Raw genomic sequence first — 16,696 nt, 5'->3', positions numbered from 1 at the left:
AAAAATTATCAGGTAAAAGTGTCACTGTTTTTGAAATATTTACATTTTTTCGAATTAAAAAAAAATCGTGCCTTTTCATGTGTTTTCTTTAACTGCAACTACAAACCGGGCAATACTTAGTAAATTTTTTATGTAAAATACTTCCAGATAGTTGCCTCTCCATACTCGACGGAAGGGAATACAAAAAACTACAGTTCACAAACCTTTAATAGACCATCGATTTCATCCCTACCACATTCAACGTGTTCAGGCTCTACGAGAAAGAGATTACCTAGCGAGGGTTAGATTTTGCCGTGAAATGTTGCGAATGCATGAATCAGACTCCAACTTTTTTAATAAAATAATTTGGAGCGATGATTCATCATGCAAACGTGATGGTTAGATTAATTTACATAACCTTCACAGTTGGCAGATAGACAATCCTCACGAAGAATATCGTTCGCAGTACCGGTACAAAATAAATTTATGGTGCGGTATTTTTAATTGTCAGATATTGGGACTTGTGGAACTGCCGCCAACGCCCAACTTTCCCAGTTACTCAGAGTTCCTTCAGGAACGGCTTCCAACTCTTTTAGAAGATGTACCCTTAAACCTGCGGCGACGACTATGGCTGCAAAATAACGGTTGCCCTGCTCACTACGGGCGTGAAGTAAGAGCTCATCTAGACGAAACTTATCCTCGCCGATGGATTGGACGATACGGGCCAATCACGTGGCCCGCTCGATCGCCAGACCTGAATCCATTCGATTTTTTCTACTGGGGCTGTCTTAAGGACAAAATTTATTCAAAAACAATTCAAAACGAAGAGCATTTGCGGGAACAAATAAATGGAGCTGCTGCTGAGATAGCCCAATTGAGTTTAAGATCTCTAAAAGCGTCTTTTCTTAAAAGGTGCCGAGCTTGTATTAGAGTAGAAGGTCGCCAATTTGAGCATATTTTATCAATAAATGAATAAATTTTTCTTCAAACAACTCATGTATATCTTATTTCACGTGAACCCATCCTTCACAAAAAATATTGATAGATATAGCCCTTGTTATAGACTCTAGTCCGAATTCCGGTAAGTAACACAAAATAATGTCAGGAGCAGGTAATAATGTACCTTTGTACTATTTAGCATGTCATTTGACGGTAACAAGAGCAAATTCAATTTAAATCTATTAAATACATTCTAGCGTGTCTCAGTCCTTTACCCACAAAAGCGGCTATAACTTTTTTTTTCTATTCAAAACAGTAAGTGTGGCACCTTTCTGAAATCTTTATTAAATGAGCAATTTTTTTATGTAATGTAAAGTTATAGCTCAGTACATTTTTTTTTCACCCGAGATAGTCAAAGTTGGGGAAGAAAATATCAAAAAGTTAAAAATCCAGAAATAGTCCTAATTTTATGATGGTTCCTTAATATATTTTAACTACATTGCATTTGAGTATGGAGAGGCAACTATCTGGAAGTATTTTAGATAAAAAATTTACTAAGTATTGCCCGGTTTGTAGTTGCAGTTAAAGAAAACACATGAAAAGGCACGATTTTTTTTTAATTCGAAAAAATGTAAATATTTCAAAAACGGTGACACTTTTACCTGAAAAACTTTTGTTTATCAGTGAGCTTACCCACCCACCTACCTTCCCCTAAAGTTTGGCACGTTACTTCTGGGACACCCTGTATGTGAGCTGACGTACATAGTATTGCCGTTTTGATACAGATGTGTCCACATGGGTAAATTTTCGTCACAAATTTAGACGGATGCTTCTCTTTATCCTCGGTGTATATTTGGATACCTTTGCCTTAAGTAGCAAGTCATAACTTGAAAGAAATCTTTCACTATTTACGTAGACTGCAGTGTCTTCCAATCGGAGATCTACCCTATAGAGAGGGCGGCTAGTCTTTTACTTAGTTGTAGAGTTCCAGAAGACAAAGCCACTATTTTTGTTGACAGTCAGGCAGCACTGAAGGCAATAGGATAGTGAAATTGGGAATTGTATGGAAATGTCGCACCACGCTGACGTCACTGAGCCGTATCAACATCACTCTATGCTGGGTTCCCGGACATAGCAATATTGAAGAGAATGAGTCGGGTGATGAGATTGCTAGATGCGGCTCAGAGATGCCAATAGAAGAAGCGGATAGCTCCGTACTACCACGGTTTAGTAATCACGTTAGGAAAATTAATGAGTACACCGTGGCCGTGACGAATGGTTTGTGGAAGAAACGGGAAGACTGTGAGACCACAAGATTATTATGTCCGCGGCTGAGTGGGAAAAACACAAAGGACATACTGAAACCCAATCGATCTGCAGTAAGAGCCCTTACCGGCGTCATCACAGGACAACGTTCTATAGCACCAATGCTCCAACAGTGGCGAATACCAACGAATACTCTCTGCAGAGGCTGCCATGATGAGGATGAGGAAGAGTCAATTAACCACTATCTGTGTCGATGTCCAGGTCTACAGACGAAGCAACTCAAGCACTTGGGATCACGCTTCTTCAGCAGTCTGGGCGAAGTAGCAGAGTTGGAACTGTTGGAACTATTCGGCTTCTTCGGTAAAATATTGACTTAAGGTTACTCTTTTGATATAAGTACGAGTCTCCTCCTGACACTCACTAAAAGAGGGCATTCACAATGGACAATTCTGTTTCCGAGTGAAAGTGTGGATTATTTCACACACGCCCTCCTAACTTAACCGAACCTATGTAGTAATAAAACATGTTCAAAAATAGTCGGCGGCGCTCATCCTCCAGACAAGAATTTTTCCTTTACTCTAAGCACTTTGAACACTTGGATTATAAGTTGCGAAAACATGCACTTAAATACACTACTTTAAAGTGTTCCAACCTTCAATTGTCATTTCGCGTGTACTGCTGAATATGAAGTCAGATATTAAGACATTTGAAAAGTTTTGAATATATCTGCACAACACGGCCGTGTTTCTAAACTATTATGAGTCCTGCAAATCACTTTTTACATGCATACCTATCAACTAGCCTCTTTCTATTCAAAGGAAACTGACCACCATTCCGATGACTAATTTTCGGCCCTAATTTGACTGAACTAATAGCTAAGAAAATCAAAAATTTGGTAAACATTATTATTCTCTATTTTTAGCTAAGTACTTATAACTTTTACATTTTCAGTCCGACTTCGATCAACAAGAATTTGGACAAACTGGAAGTAGACATATGTATGTATTTCTTTATTTTGGGGGCCTAATATTTTGTTTGTGGGAATCTTGGAATAAACATAGAACATCTACCGTTTAAAAACCAAGTTCTTGTTTTCAAAATCCATTACTAAATATGGGAAAATGTCGATTGAATGTTAAAGGGCTTATTAAATTAGGTAAGGGCCCCATGCTTGTTTGTCATATACTGTGTAAAAATAACCGCCTTAGCGGATATGTAAGTTTGAAATGCTAAGTCAGCGGAAACACTTCATACAGTATACTTCTTCTTTTTTCCTATTGATTGACTCTGTAACCGCAAGCAGTTTCTCTGTTGTGTTGTGTTTGTGTTTTTGTGAAGCCAAGTCCTTATCCACCTGGTCTTTCTATTATACAAGGTCTGCCTCTTCCTCTGTTACCAACATTTCGACCCGCATTGTATACTTTCAGCTGAAGCGTTTCTGTCCATTGGTACGACATGGCCCAGCCAGCGGAGCCGCTGTTTTTCAATCACCCGGGCTATATCTATTCCAGTATGCTACTCATTGGAATTAAAGTAGCGCAAATTGTTCGGGCTAACGTTACGAAAACTTTGCCACGGCAGCAGCAGCGGTAGCAGAAGCGTCAATGACGACGAAGACATCTGAAGAGCGCCAAGTGCTCGTACAGAGCTACAAGCTGCGCATAGCAGCCATTTCATGGCGCAAATTAAGCAACATCGAAGCAATTGAATACGTAGCCCAGCACATCCGTCGCTGTAAACAGTCGATTTACGTACATACATATGTACGTGTGTTTTCTTTACACAAGCATACAAACATATTCACATATGTATGCCGCTTCTGAGCTCTCTCTCTCTCTCTTTCTCTTGGCGTGCAAATCAGGCGCTTCGTTCCATTTGTTCACAAAATGCCAGCTACCTCATTTTTTCGGTTTTTTTCTTGTTGCCGTTTGTTGCTGTCGCCCAACTTTTGCTGCAGTGCAGTAAAACTAACAAAGCAACAAAGCAAAGTGGAAAGCGGTTTAGCCTGCGTTGTGAAACGAGTTCGCTATGCCTGTTTTCGTTAATGTTGCTTGCTTACCCGCCTGCCTGCCAGATGCGTTAACCAATTCGTTCACTGTCTTCTCGTTCGCACTGCTGGCCCAGCTCGTTCGCTATCACTCGCTCACACACGTATGTTTACGGGCTCTGTGTGTTTTGTAGCGCGTTAAGCGAGCGAGCGAAACCCCATCAGCCAACTCGCCTCGTTGTGACGCGCGCAAGCCATACCAACACACCAACCAATATGGCGAACAAATGTAGTAAGAAGCGGAGACACATTTGTAGGTGTGTGTGTGTGTGTATACTTCTGAATGCGCAGAGATGACTCTGGCCGTTTGTTGCGGTCGCTTGGCATTTTATCTCTGTATGCATTTGTGTTGCTACGTTTTTGTACTTTTGTTGGTACAAACATATGTATGCATTATTATTATACCTTTTCTCTACCAACTACATATGTATGCGTGTGGCTCTGTCTGCCTATTGCTTTGTTTTGCTGTCGCTTTGTGACGTGCTTGAGCGAGCGACAACCTCTCTTTGCGCACTGAAACATGGATGCATACACCCATCCATACAAGAATTCGAGATCTCATGCGAATACACAATATGATATCTCTGTCGCACGCATAGCATGCACATCGTCACATCTCTTTCGATTTCGTGTAATGTGTAGCGGATGTTTGTATGCGTGTGTTTTACATGCGACGCTGTGTTAGTGCAGCCAACTACCATAGTTGGGGACTCACATCATGGCCGCAAACACCGCTACAATGAGGTTTCCTCTAGTTGTGCGTCGATATAAGTGTTTGTGTGTTTGTAAGCATGTACGTGTGTGTGCGTATGTTTTGTGCGCGCGGGAGCTGCCAATCTACGGTACTTATTTCTCATGGCTTTAGCGCTCCGACCTCACTTGACTGCTGATGCTGCCGTTCTCCCGTCGCCCCCGCCTTCCATGTTTGTGTGTTTTATGTACAATTTTCCATTCCACACATCTTGCTGAAGACTTGCAGCAACAAAATCTGGTGAAATTCTTGTGCTGGTCGCTTTCAACTGTTGTCGTTTGTTGCTGCAGCTCCACATAAGCGAATACATAACCATTTAGATTTGTGTACATACATTCATTTGTACCTATGTACATATGTATGTGTATATGGATATGATATGTATCTACATATATACAACAATGTTTACTTGAGTGCTTGTGTGCGTTTATATTGTATCGCATATATGCACATACAAACACGTACATATGTGCATTAGTATGTATGTATGAAACATTTTTGGTTTAACGTTGGTTAACTTGTTCATTTGTGCGCTTCGCCCGGCCATTGTGCTTACATCGGTACATACTAGCGTTTGACTACAGCATTTATTACGCTGTCGCTGGCTCGTCGTTCGCCCCGCCGACGATCTTTAAAGGCATGCGGCCGAATCGAATTAATAGGGCCTTTCAACTAACTAACTTTGTATGGAGCCATACCCGAGTATGAATTGTTAACCAAATACAAATTGTTCCAGAACTCAGCACATTAGCAAGGGCTCCAGAAAATAAGAAAGAAGCATACAATTAAAAATAATTATGATTCATGTGTTTATACATGTAGTTTGCACATGTACACATACATAAATATGTATGTATATGGTTTTTTTTAAGGATAGTACAAAATTGCTTAAGGAGCCTTTAAACTGAATTCGTCGCAAGTGAAATTAAAGAAAATTATATAAAAAGCTTAATAATATCGAGCCCAAGAATGGTTTATTATTCATAGTAGCTCTTTTTATGTTCTTACCTTCCTTTTATTAACTCGGGATGTAACTATGTAATATTGATGCGCCTAAAAGATGCAGCGATTTCTATCCCCAAGTTAAATACCTGATGATAGTACGAATGGCAATTATAATAGGGAGGTTTTGGTTTTTAAACTATAATTTTTTTATGGTTATACCTACTTATTATTGCACCCTCGACTGGTGGCGGATTACTTTGAGAACAGAGTCTTCCATAAATAGACATGAAACGAGTGGCACACAGGGAAAAATATGAGGGAAAAAGTATTAAACATAGGTCTATGCTACACTTTTGACAAAGAGGCTTTAGCGATTAGCCACTTGGGGAGTTTTATTGTTGGAACGGAGCATTTTCTTAGGCGTCACCCTTTTGCTTCGTATCCTTTACCTCTCTGAATGGCATTACAAAGTATATTTAATCTACATGTCTGTTGGTTGGAGCCGTCCTAAACTCACCTTACCAAAGTATGAAAAAATATGAAAAAGGGTAAGGTTTTGCGTTCTACCACGCCCGCTACACTAGCGCGTGGAACTTATAAATGTTATTTGATTTTTATAAAATACAAAAAAATACAAATTAATATAATGGTAACAATGATATTGTCATGTTAAAATCCAATACATTTCTACAAAAGTCCAAAGCTAAAGGTAATACATACAAGTTGCCGGTAAAATAATGTTCCGAGCGTGCAGAGAGCTTTGCAAGCTAGACAGGTTGATATTGCAGCCAAAACTGCTGATGCCCAACAAGCTCAGCGTGTGGACACTCTAAATTCTTTAAATTTTCGATGCCCCTGTTTACGGGTATCACTGCGTCTCTGAAATGGCTTCAAGTAGCTTTTTCTCAAGGAGATGAGCATTTTAATATTTGAAATGTACCTTAAATACATTTCGTAAAGAAGTATGATTTTTATGAATTAAAAGAACTTCTTCAAAAGGCCTTCTAAAGTACGTCCTACAAAAGCTCTTCTGGAAACTCTTCTTTGGATAGCGAAAGCAGAAGCCCTTCACTTTGTATCAATCCAAAAAATAAAAAATAAAGGAAAAGGATATAACTTTCAGAAAGGCCTTTTGGAAGAGATTTTAACTCCTTACATTATCTACTCAGCAACTTGAGACGTTTTTTGACATTTTCCTGAAGATAAAAATGTAAGATTCTAACCAAATAAATTAAACATAAAAAAGGTATACTTTCCAGATATTGCTCAACATATTACAAAAACGTTTCGTTTTCGATTTTCTGTTATTAATAACAGAAACTTAACCTTTTTCATAGCTAAAATCTGCCAAAAATGGGTGTCTGCATTGACCCTCAATAAAAACCCAGGACAATTTAAATGTAGACAAGGACAATTTGACTAAAACCAGGACGTCTGGCTGCCATACTGTAGAAGCATAGCAGCAAACTTTTCACTAATGTTTTCAAACTTGGGGGCAAAGTTGGGTGGTCTCCCCCAACATCTAGTTTTGACTTCCTGCCGACTGTAGCATTTTTGAAGAAGGGGAGGCAGTTGTCACTCTCCTCAAGGGACGCAAGCATTTACTCTGATAGCCAAGCGACATTCAGCGCCCGGAGTTCACTGATGATGCAATAATTTTTCTAATTAGACGTATATGAATTCCAAGCCTCTGGGACATCGTGGTAAACCGCAGAGCTGATGAGTTAGCGAGAAAGAGTACTCTTGAAATGATGCCACCCTCGGGGATCGCCACTCTTGGACAGATGGTCCTCATACATATAATTCCGTTCGATTCAAATGGTTAACTTTTTTTTATACAAATAATAAAAAAATGACAAATACTGTACATATGTATAAAAACAAAAGATTTTTTATTGAGATAAAATTCGATTTTGTATGTACTTAAATATAATAAATATTTGCTTTGTTTGTAAAAAGTTATTTCAAGGAACTTTTGATAATTTATGGTCATCCATAGTTGTAGAAAATAAATTTTTAAGGTTTGGACGAGTCGTAAAGGCTGGTTTTCACTATGTAATATTTTGACAAAGAATTTTGGCAACATATTTTGACACAACTTTATCTTCTTTTTTCATACCTTTACCGATTATATTAAGAGCCAAAAAAAGGACAGTTAGCCAGATTAGCAGCACGTGCACACGATTGAATACTTATTCTGATTTAAATCAATGGGTAAACCTTTTTTTAGTTCCATTTGACAACGTGTTTTCACTTATTTGGCGACACATGCCATTGGACAAAAAACGGCCCATATACTTAGAATTTTGAATTGACACTCAAAATTTTGGCTTGTTGCAATTATACAGAACAGGTGAGGACTGCGCTATCTTTGGGTATTCGAAAGGCTTCATACCTTTTATGAACACCAGAAAATTTTACTTCAACCTACATTCGTATTATTCACTGCATTTTATATTACTAAATATGAACATAGAGGAGTTATATAACAAAATCTCATATCTGAACTACCGAACTATCAGTGGTACGAAAGACACATATAACTTATAAAGCACCAATCTAAATAAATTTCATGCTAGGCCTTGTATGATCGATAAGTAAATAGGTCACACAATTTCATGGTTTTAGCTGCCTACGTAAAGGATTATATCGCAAAAATGTGTGCGAAATCGGACTATAACCACGCTTCCTTCTCATATAACGGTATTTTCGAAATACGCAAAAGCTGATATTTCAGTAAATATTTGATCCAAATTATTGAAAATTAGTATCTATGCGAAGAAGAATTTTGGGTACAAAATAACATTATGAAATTTTTTGGAAAAGGGGCGTGACCCCGACCACTTATGATGAAATACTGTATCTTAGTAGCAGCTTTACTAATCCTTACCAAACTCGATACGAGCCTTGCTTAGGATCCAGGTAAAAAATTTGCTGAAAATCATTGAAATCGGGCAATAGCCACTCCCACCTCCCATATAACGGTAATTTATAGAAATACGAAAACTGCGATAAATCAGTAACTACGAAACTAATTGACTCAAAATCAATTACTGCCATGACCACTGAACAAAAAAATAGATTAGTATAAATTTTTGGATTTTGGACGTGGCGCCGCCCACTTATGGCCACAAATGAGTATCTCGGTAACCGATTTATCAATTTTTACCAAACTTGGCGTAAAAGCAATTCGTTGGAAATTATTCAAATCGGACTAAAATTGCATCGGTTTCCCGTATAACGGTAATTTTCGGATATACGGATACTCCGATATTTCAATAATTGAGGACGCTAATTTACTCCAAGTTAATACTTACAACAATCTCTTAACAATAATAGACGTTTAGGTAGTTTAAGAAAGTTGGAACGACAATAGTTGCTACCTGCGCCGGGTATATAAAATTCGGTTTCCCCTGAACTTATACTTCTTTACTTTTTTTAATTTTCATGTTGGTTCATATCTGAAAAAATGGAGGTGTTATAACAAAATTCCTCATATCTGATACTTCAGTTGTATGGAAGCTATATGTTGTAGTGGTCCGACTTTTTCCAGTTACAACAAATACACCCGCTTGCCAAATTTCTGTCGGATATCTCGAAAACTGGGGGATTAGACTGCGTTCAAACTGATAAACATCGGTCCAAAGTTATAGTACGATATTTTGGTCATGAAGGGTATTAAAATGTTTGCAATTTTACCATATGGGTCGTGTATTACAAAACTTCATAAATGCTTAAGTGAATTTTCATTTTGAACCGAGCTGGCATTTCACAATTAAAAACAGTTCAGTTCGTGGTTTGGTTCAGAGGCCGAAAAAAGCGGGAGTTCGGCTTAAAACCGGTTTACAGGTCTGAAAAATATTTTGTACGGCCACTTTTCTAAAAATTGTATATCCTTTTCAGAATGAACTAAGTGCTGCGCTTACTTACATATTTATTCAGTACCAATTTTTAATTCTTCTGGATGTTTTCTTCTGGATTTATTCAATAATTTTGTTATTCCTTATTCTTTTTTGTAATGTATGTATAATGGTCAGTTGTTATACCTCCTTCTTTAAACAGTCGCTTTACGCTTTTGGGTGCAATTTTAATAAGAAAAAATTATAGTTACGATTATGAATTGGAAAAAGAGACCTTATACCCTAGTAGTAATGAAATTTCAAAAAGTGGTTAAATAAACAATAGGGTATTATTATTAGAATCCTCTAGAAAGAGAACCAGGGTTTCCCGATAAAAAATTATTTATTTTTAGGAGGTTTTTCACATAATAAACAGGAGAAATTTTAGCGCTTTGAGCGACCTCTAAATATATAGAATAATCCTAGGGGGTGAGAGCTTTAAAATTCCGACTTTACTTTTTTTTTGACCGCCCTAATGTATTTACATAGTTATTGTCTGTGTATAAGAATGTATTTTTGTTATCAAAATATATAATCTTACCGGTTATTGAATTTGTATGCAGATCAACATTTTCTTTAACACTCTCGCTGGAATTTTTTCGAAACTTTTTTTTATATTTTCACCATTGGCACGATTTATTTAACATCAATCTGATAAATTTTTGTTTCATTATTTTGCTTTCAATTTGCTCGTACTATTTATAATGTGAATTGGGTTTCTCCATTGCCTTAGCTTAAAGCTGATCTTTTTTATTAAAAGCAATGACGGAGCAGATTGAAATGTTTCCGAGTGCTGGAAGTAAAAAACAAACACGGGGAGTTGTAATTCTATGAAATCCATCATATCAATCAAAAAGTGAATTTTGATTTTTTGGAAGTTACGTCTTTTTTGCATTTCAGGTGACTATATCGACGGCTGAGTAGAAGATTGATCTATCTCGACAGCCAATTCGAAAACGCCGAACTTCAAGAAACTTCAAGAACGCCCTACTTCAAAACGCCTTATTTCACAATTTTATTGAAATACACCCTAAATCAGAATTTTTTTTGAAGAACCTCCTATCTCAGAATTCGGTTCAAACACGCTCTATCTCAAACGAAAATACATACATTGAAAATAAGCTGAGATAGGTCGTTTTTGAATCGGCAGCTGAGATATTCGCGTTCTTCAACCAAATTCGGAAATTGGGCGTTGTAGAACAAATTTTTGAGATGGAGCGTTTTCGAACTGGCTGCCGAGTTAGGTCGATCTTCCACTCAGCCATCGATATGAACTTATTATATTTCTTTTTTATTGTAAAAATAGTAAACATATTTATTAAAGCGAAATATGTATATGTATATGTATATGTATGTATGTGTGAATTGAAAATTCAATGAAGCATTTTTTTTAATTTTTCACCAAACAATAATCATATTCAATTTAGACTTAAATGGTCTTAAATATAAAGGTCAAGTTTCAGAACTCATTTTTCACTCAGCTTGCTTTCATAAATATATTTATTGTCTAAACAATACCTACATATTTCTGTATAGGAAAATGAAGGATCCAGAAAAACATTTCGAATAAAAGCAAAATAGTTAACGACTTTTAATGTAATGTTATTTTTAAACATGTTGCTTAAAAATAGCTTAATTTTTTAAGCAAATTAAAGAAAAATCTCGTTAAATAACTACTTTGTTGGTATTGATTGATTCGAATGAACCAAATCTGTTTTTATATGAAAGAGAATGCGATACAGCCTCGACAAAAAAAATTTAAAAAAAATCAGCAGTACCTTTTAGCTACTCGAAAATGGCACTTTATCTGAAATTGAAAGTGCATGCCGGAAAATTGTATAAAATTTCTGATTAAAAAGTTTGTAATCTTGATGAACATTTTTTGAAGTATGATTAATTTTTGTGAATTTTGTATAAAGTTTGCAAGATATATTTATATGTTTTTTTTACAGCTCATATTTCAAATAAAAATTAACGAAAAAGATTTATGATGGAAAACTTTTTGAATACTGTTAGAAAGCAAAATTACGAATACTTCTGTGAATGACTGTACAAACATTCAAAAATTACTTATTCTTAATACAGATATTAAGAGCCCTTAAAAGATTAAAAATGTTTTAATTTTTGTTTGACATTCTCCACTGAATTAGCAGAAAATAATATATTACATATTTTTATGTCTGTACATAGATAGGCTATTTCAATGTTCTGGCTATGTAATATTACATACATACATACGTATATACATATGTATCTATAGATAAGATGAAATTTGTTACTCACAGCTTGCGCAGATGTAAAATTTCTATATGGACTGTTTTTCAAATATTATTATCGAAAAACCTCCATGTGTGAATTAAACAGCGGTTTTGTTGTTTCTGGTTGTTTATATGTAAAATCTGGTATTATTTTGCAGTATTTTTTCTGTTTTATGCATAAATTGTTATTTTCTTCACAAACATAGCTGATATGTACATTTAATATCAGCTAAAATTTCTCCGCCTATAATATTTTCAATTACTTGTTTTAATGATTTACTTTATAAACTTTTTTTGCTTTTTGATTTGGAAAATTTTATATCATATCTATGTAATCACTAAATTGGGAGATAAATACATCATTTTATTTTTCACAATTGTATTGATTAACCATAAAATATTTTTATGATGAGTTTCAACTGACATATTTGCCCACTTTTTGCAAAAACACAAGTAATAACTTTTGTTGCTAAAGCAATATTTTTATATTTAATGCATATAAGGCAACGATTTTGTCGCTTTCGCGATAATATTAGCATTCATGGCATAGAGATAGAAAGAGAACTTAGGACAGGCAAATGCTGAAGGGTACATATGCTGTATACATACATACATATGTACATATATGTAATGCAAAAAATATATGCGAAATCTCGCAATTGGCTATTTGCAACTTTGTATTTAATTATAATTTTTGTTATTTGTAATTGGCGTGCTGAAATTTGCAACACTGTTGTTGTGGTTGCCACTTTGCTGCACACATTTGTGTTAAAATTAATTTTTATTTATTTATTAAATTTTTTATTTTATCATTGCACTTTCAAAGGGGCAAGCAATATCGATACGTCGCACCGCGCGCCTCGCGTTTCACCGCACCGCACCGCACCGCGCCGCGACGTCTCAGTTTCCGCTTATGCCACTCTAGCGCCGAACTGCAATGCACCGACACTGCATTTTTTCGAACGAACGTATGTACGTACATATGTATGTATGTATGGACGTATGAATGTTTACATGAGTATTGCAACGAATTTGCGCTGCCTCGCCGCGTCGCGCCGTACCATGCCGGGTCGCCTACACCCTATATTCGCAAACAGCGAACGCCTCGGTTATGTCGTACGCGTTGTACATTTTACCCGCCGCCGCCGCCATCGCCCTGCAGCTAGATACCTTTGTACATTTCCACACTCAATCACACACACCCATGCACGGACCTACACACATGCATACACAATTTACTTACACAACAGATACGCGCGCTGGGCGGACGGGGGGTGCCTACCGAGAGGCGCGCGAAGTAGCCGTACATTTGTTGGTATTCGATTCGTTACAAATTTATTTTTATTTTCATTTTATTTTATTTACCTACATATAATTATTGGATTTCTTTTTATGCTTAAACTTCCGTTTTGATCTGATTTTCAATCACCATTCACCTTTTTGCTGCTTTGCAATTAATTTTGCATTTGCGTGTTTTTTTTTCTACTTTTTGTTAAAAATAATTCCTCTTGTTGTTGTTGGAACTGGTGATTTGATGATTTTTGTTGTTGCTGCTACTTCTAACTGCTGCTGCTGCTGCTATTGGTGTTGTACAAGTGTATACAACAAAATCTACCGTATGGTTTCAAGAGGAAAACGCGTAACGTCCTAACGATGCAACCTCATCGCGATTTACTCAATGACTGAGCTCAGCAATCGCAGACCAGTCATGCCTGAGAGCAACATTCGTATCCGCCAGATACTCGATAAACAGGGTGCCGTGTACATAAAGTATCTGCATTTGAGCAGTTCAACCAAAAGAAGTTTAAGCGCGATACTCGACGCTTGAAGCTGGCTCGGCTGAGTTGGAATAAAATGAAAGTGTAAATCGTTCGTTTTTATTAAAAAAGTTAACTTAAAAAGTGAGATCTCTTATGATTAGACTGCGAATTTTTATGCAGAAAACGCAGCCTAAAAATATGTACCACTGAACTATAAACAAAATGTATAGAAATTTATACACTTTGTTTAAAGTTATGTAAATTTCCATACATTTTGTTTATAGTTCAGTAGTACATATTTCTACGCTCCGTATTTTGCATAAAAATCCGCAGTCTAATCATAAGAGATCTAGCTTTTTAAGTTAAGCGGCTAATACACTCACTGCACCCTGTAATATCGACCCAGCGGTGTACGTGTAATAACGAAATAACGTAGCACACAGGCTGCTGAGCGGTGCTCTCTGTGAGCATAGAAGTATCTATGAGGTATTTTGCTTAGTTTTCATTTGTATGTCATATTCGTATTCTAGCTGAAGTAGCCGACTACATACAACTTATTGTTTCTCATTTACCTGCTGAATTGTTTATTATTTTTGTCCGTATTTTTTTTAAGAAATAGGCATCATTCCTTTGGCTTAATTATATTAAAATTAGATCTTTTGTTTACATTCAGTAAGTTCTTTGAAATCTTAAAATAATTGGTAGTGGTTCTTTTAAACTAAGAGAAATGGGCGGTTTATTTATCAGTTTTATATTTTTCTGATCTCTCTTTACGCGAACTCTCTTAATTATCGCTCTCTTCTTCGCTTTTAAGTAGGGTCTCAATGCGTAAATCTGCCGCACTACCGCTTGCCACAACAAGTCGTATGCCTTACCACACGCGTTGCAACATTGTCATTCGATTTAGTATCGAACATTATCTTGCTTATACTAAAATACTAAAAAGCTTATCAGTTTTCTACCATGTAGTACAGGCCAACAAAAATTGGGAAACAATTTTGTAACCTAAAATGTTAAAACTATTTTTGATAGACTTTTTCATGCTGATTACGAAAGCGTAGGTAAAAAGTTTCCATCACGTCCAGATTTTGAGAAAATGACTATAAGAGACCATAAAGTCACGGTGCACGAATGGTATTTTCAGGGATAGTAGTTGAGAGTTCTAGCGCTAATTTAAGCTGAAGTGTAAGGTTCTATCACCTTTTGTTTTTTTTTGCTAGAGGTTCTCAAACATTGCAAAAACCACGATTTTTTGATACTTTGACCACGTTTTTCTCAAAATCTGGACGTGAAGGAAACTTTTTACTTACGCTTTAACATTTTAGGTTACAAAATTGTTTCCCATTTTTGTTGACCTGTGTAATTAGAGGAGTCGATGGCTTCTCTATGCGGGAAGGTCAAAAAGTTTGCGGCATAAAACAGTTGTGAAGCAAAAAACGAAAAATAATCAAAAAATACATTTATTTTAGAAATGTTTAGTTTACAAGTAGAAAATGAAAAGCAATGAACTATATATGAAAAATTTTAACTTTGAATCTTTGACTATTTTCTCTTTTCGAGTTTTGAATTCACAAAACTCTAATCTCAATAGTTGTAGTAACATTGAACTACAAGGTGCATTTTAAAAGCAGTTTCATTCAATTTACGCGAAGAAAAGCCTTAAACGTGCGCTCCACGTGAGTTAATACAAGTGGCGCCCAATTTAAATGTGGAACTTTTAAAACTTTCATATTATCAGTATTAAGGAATATTTCCTTACCCTTTACAATTAAAGATAGAAAAGGCAAAAAAAGGCAAATATCTTATAAAAGGAAAAAACTAGCAACATCAAATGTGTATATATGGAATCAGAGAAAAGTAAATCGTGGACATTAGTAATTGAATATACTCTATCTCATTAGCAGAAAAAAAGCAATTTCCATAAAATTCGTTCCCTGGTAATACCTTAACAAAAAAACGTGGTAATATGCGGTTTAAGAATAGGATTTAGATTAGGATTAATACAAGAATGTAAGTGAAGGTGAGTATGAACATGAAGAAAACGACAAAGGCAAGAGTTTATACAGGGTGTCCCAGAACACAACGTCAAGCCGAAACGGGGTGACAGGATTGATGAGAAAAATAAGAAAAAAAAATCTATCCCATGAAAATTATGGGCTTTTAAGAAAAACCTAGAAACTTGGTCAAACTGTAAGCATTTTTCTGTTATTGTGGTTAATCTGTATTATTTTTTTTCATTTAAACTTTGAAACCTTAACCCTAAATAAAATTTATAGGACCTAAGTCAAAAATAATGACACAATTAAGACTATTTGTTAAACTATGAATTTAAAATTTTTATAATTTGTCGACTTTGAAACACCCTCCTTTAAAAAAATGTACTAAAGTGCCTTGGCAAGTGCCATTAAAAGTTCGCGCATTTAATCAGGATTGTAAAATGGTACAATACTTGTTAAGGGCTAACTATAATATGAATAAGCAAGCGTATGCAAACGTGCGAATACACATAAATCCTATTCGGAAACTATAATGTGCTTAACATCAAGTTTCGTCAAGTTTCGCCAAACGTCATTTGCTTAAGGAAAGAGCGAAACTGATCGCACCTTCCGTACGGAATCAGCTGTTTGTCCTCGTACGTATGTATGTACATATGTAACACATGCAGTGTTGCCGCATTGCATTTTTTTTTACCGAAATTGGTAATTTTTTTATTTATCATATTTGGTAATTTTGTAACTTATTTTTTAACATGGTAATTTTTTCGATTCAGTCCTACATGTAACACAGGTCAAAAGAAGTTCTGGTTCCACTTTAGGAAGTGGGCCGTAAGCGTTTCCTTTTACAGAAACACC

At 36.0% G+C, this 16,696-nt stretch overlaps 1 protein-coding gene across 12 annotated transcripts in view; it reads right to left on the bottom strand.

Moving 5' to 3' along the window:
- The window catches only part of LOC108362756 (protein split ends-like), a 140,951-nt gene extending 127,172 nt beyond the window's left edge, over nt 1–13,779 (bottom strand). For 7 of the 12 annotated variants that reach the window (XM_017615879.1, XM_017615885.1, XM_017615886.1 and 4 more), the window contains exons 1-3: nt 13,450–13,779; nt 12,110–12,422; nt 10,368–10,619 (exon numbers count right to left, since the gene is read on the bottom strand). The gene's annotated coding sequence lies outside the window, so the exon portion shown is untranslated. The other 5 variants (XM_017615882.1, XM_017615880.1, XM_017615881.1 and 2 more) reach the window with 5 other exon arrangements.
- Between the last annotated feature and the right edge of the window lie 2,917 nt (nt 13,780–16,696).

Source organism: Rhagoletis zephyria, unplaced genomic scaffold (genome assembly GCF_001687245.7).
Source record: "Rhagoletis zephyria isolate East Lansing unplaced genomic scaffold, Rhagoletis_zephyria_1.1 Rzeph_scaffold_01093, whole genome shotgun sequence".
Classification (NCBI taxonomy): domain Eukaryota; kingdom Metazoa; phylum Arthropoda; class Insecta; order Diptera; family Tephritidae; genus Rhagoletis; species Rhagoletis zephyria.
The sequence above is the reverse complement of the archived record's forward strand: the minus strand, read 5'-3'. Positions and strand labels throughout refer to the sequence as shown.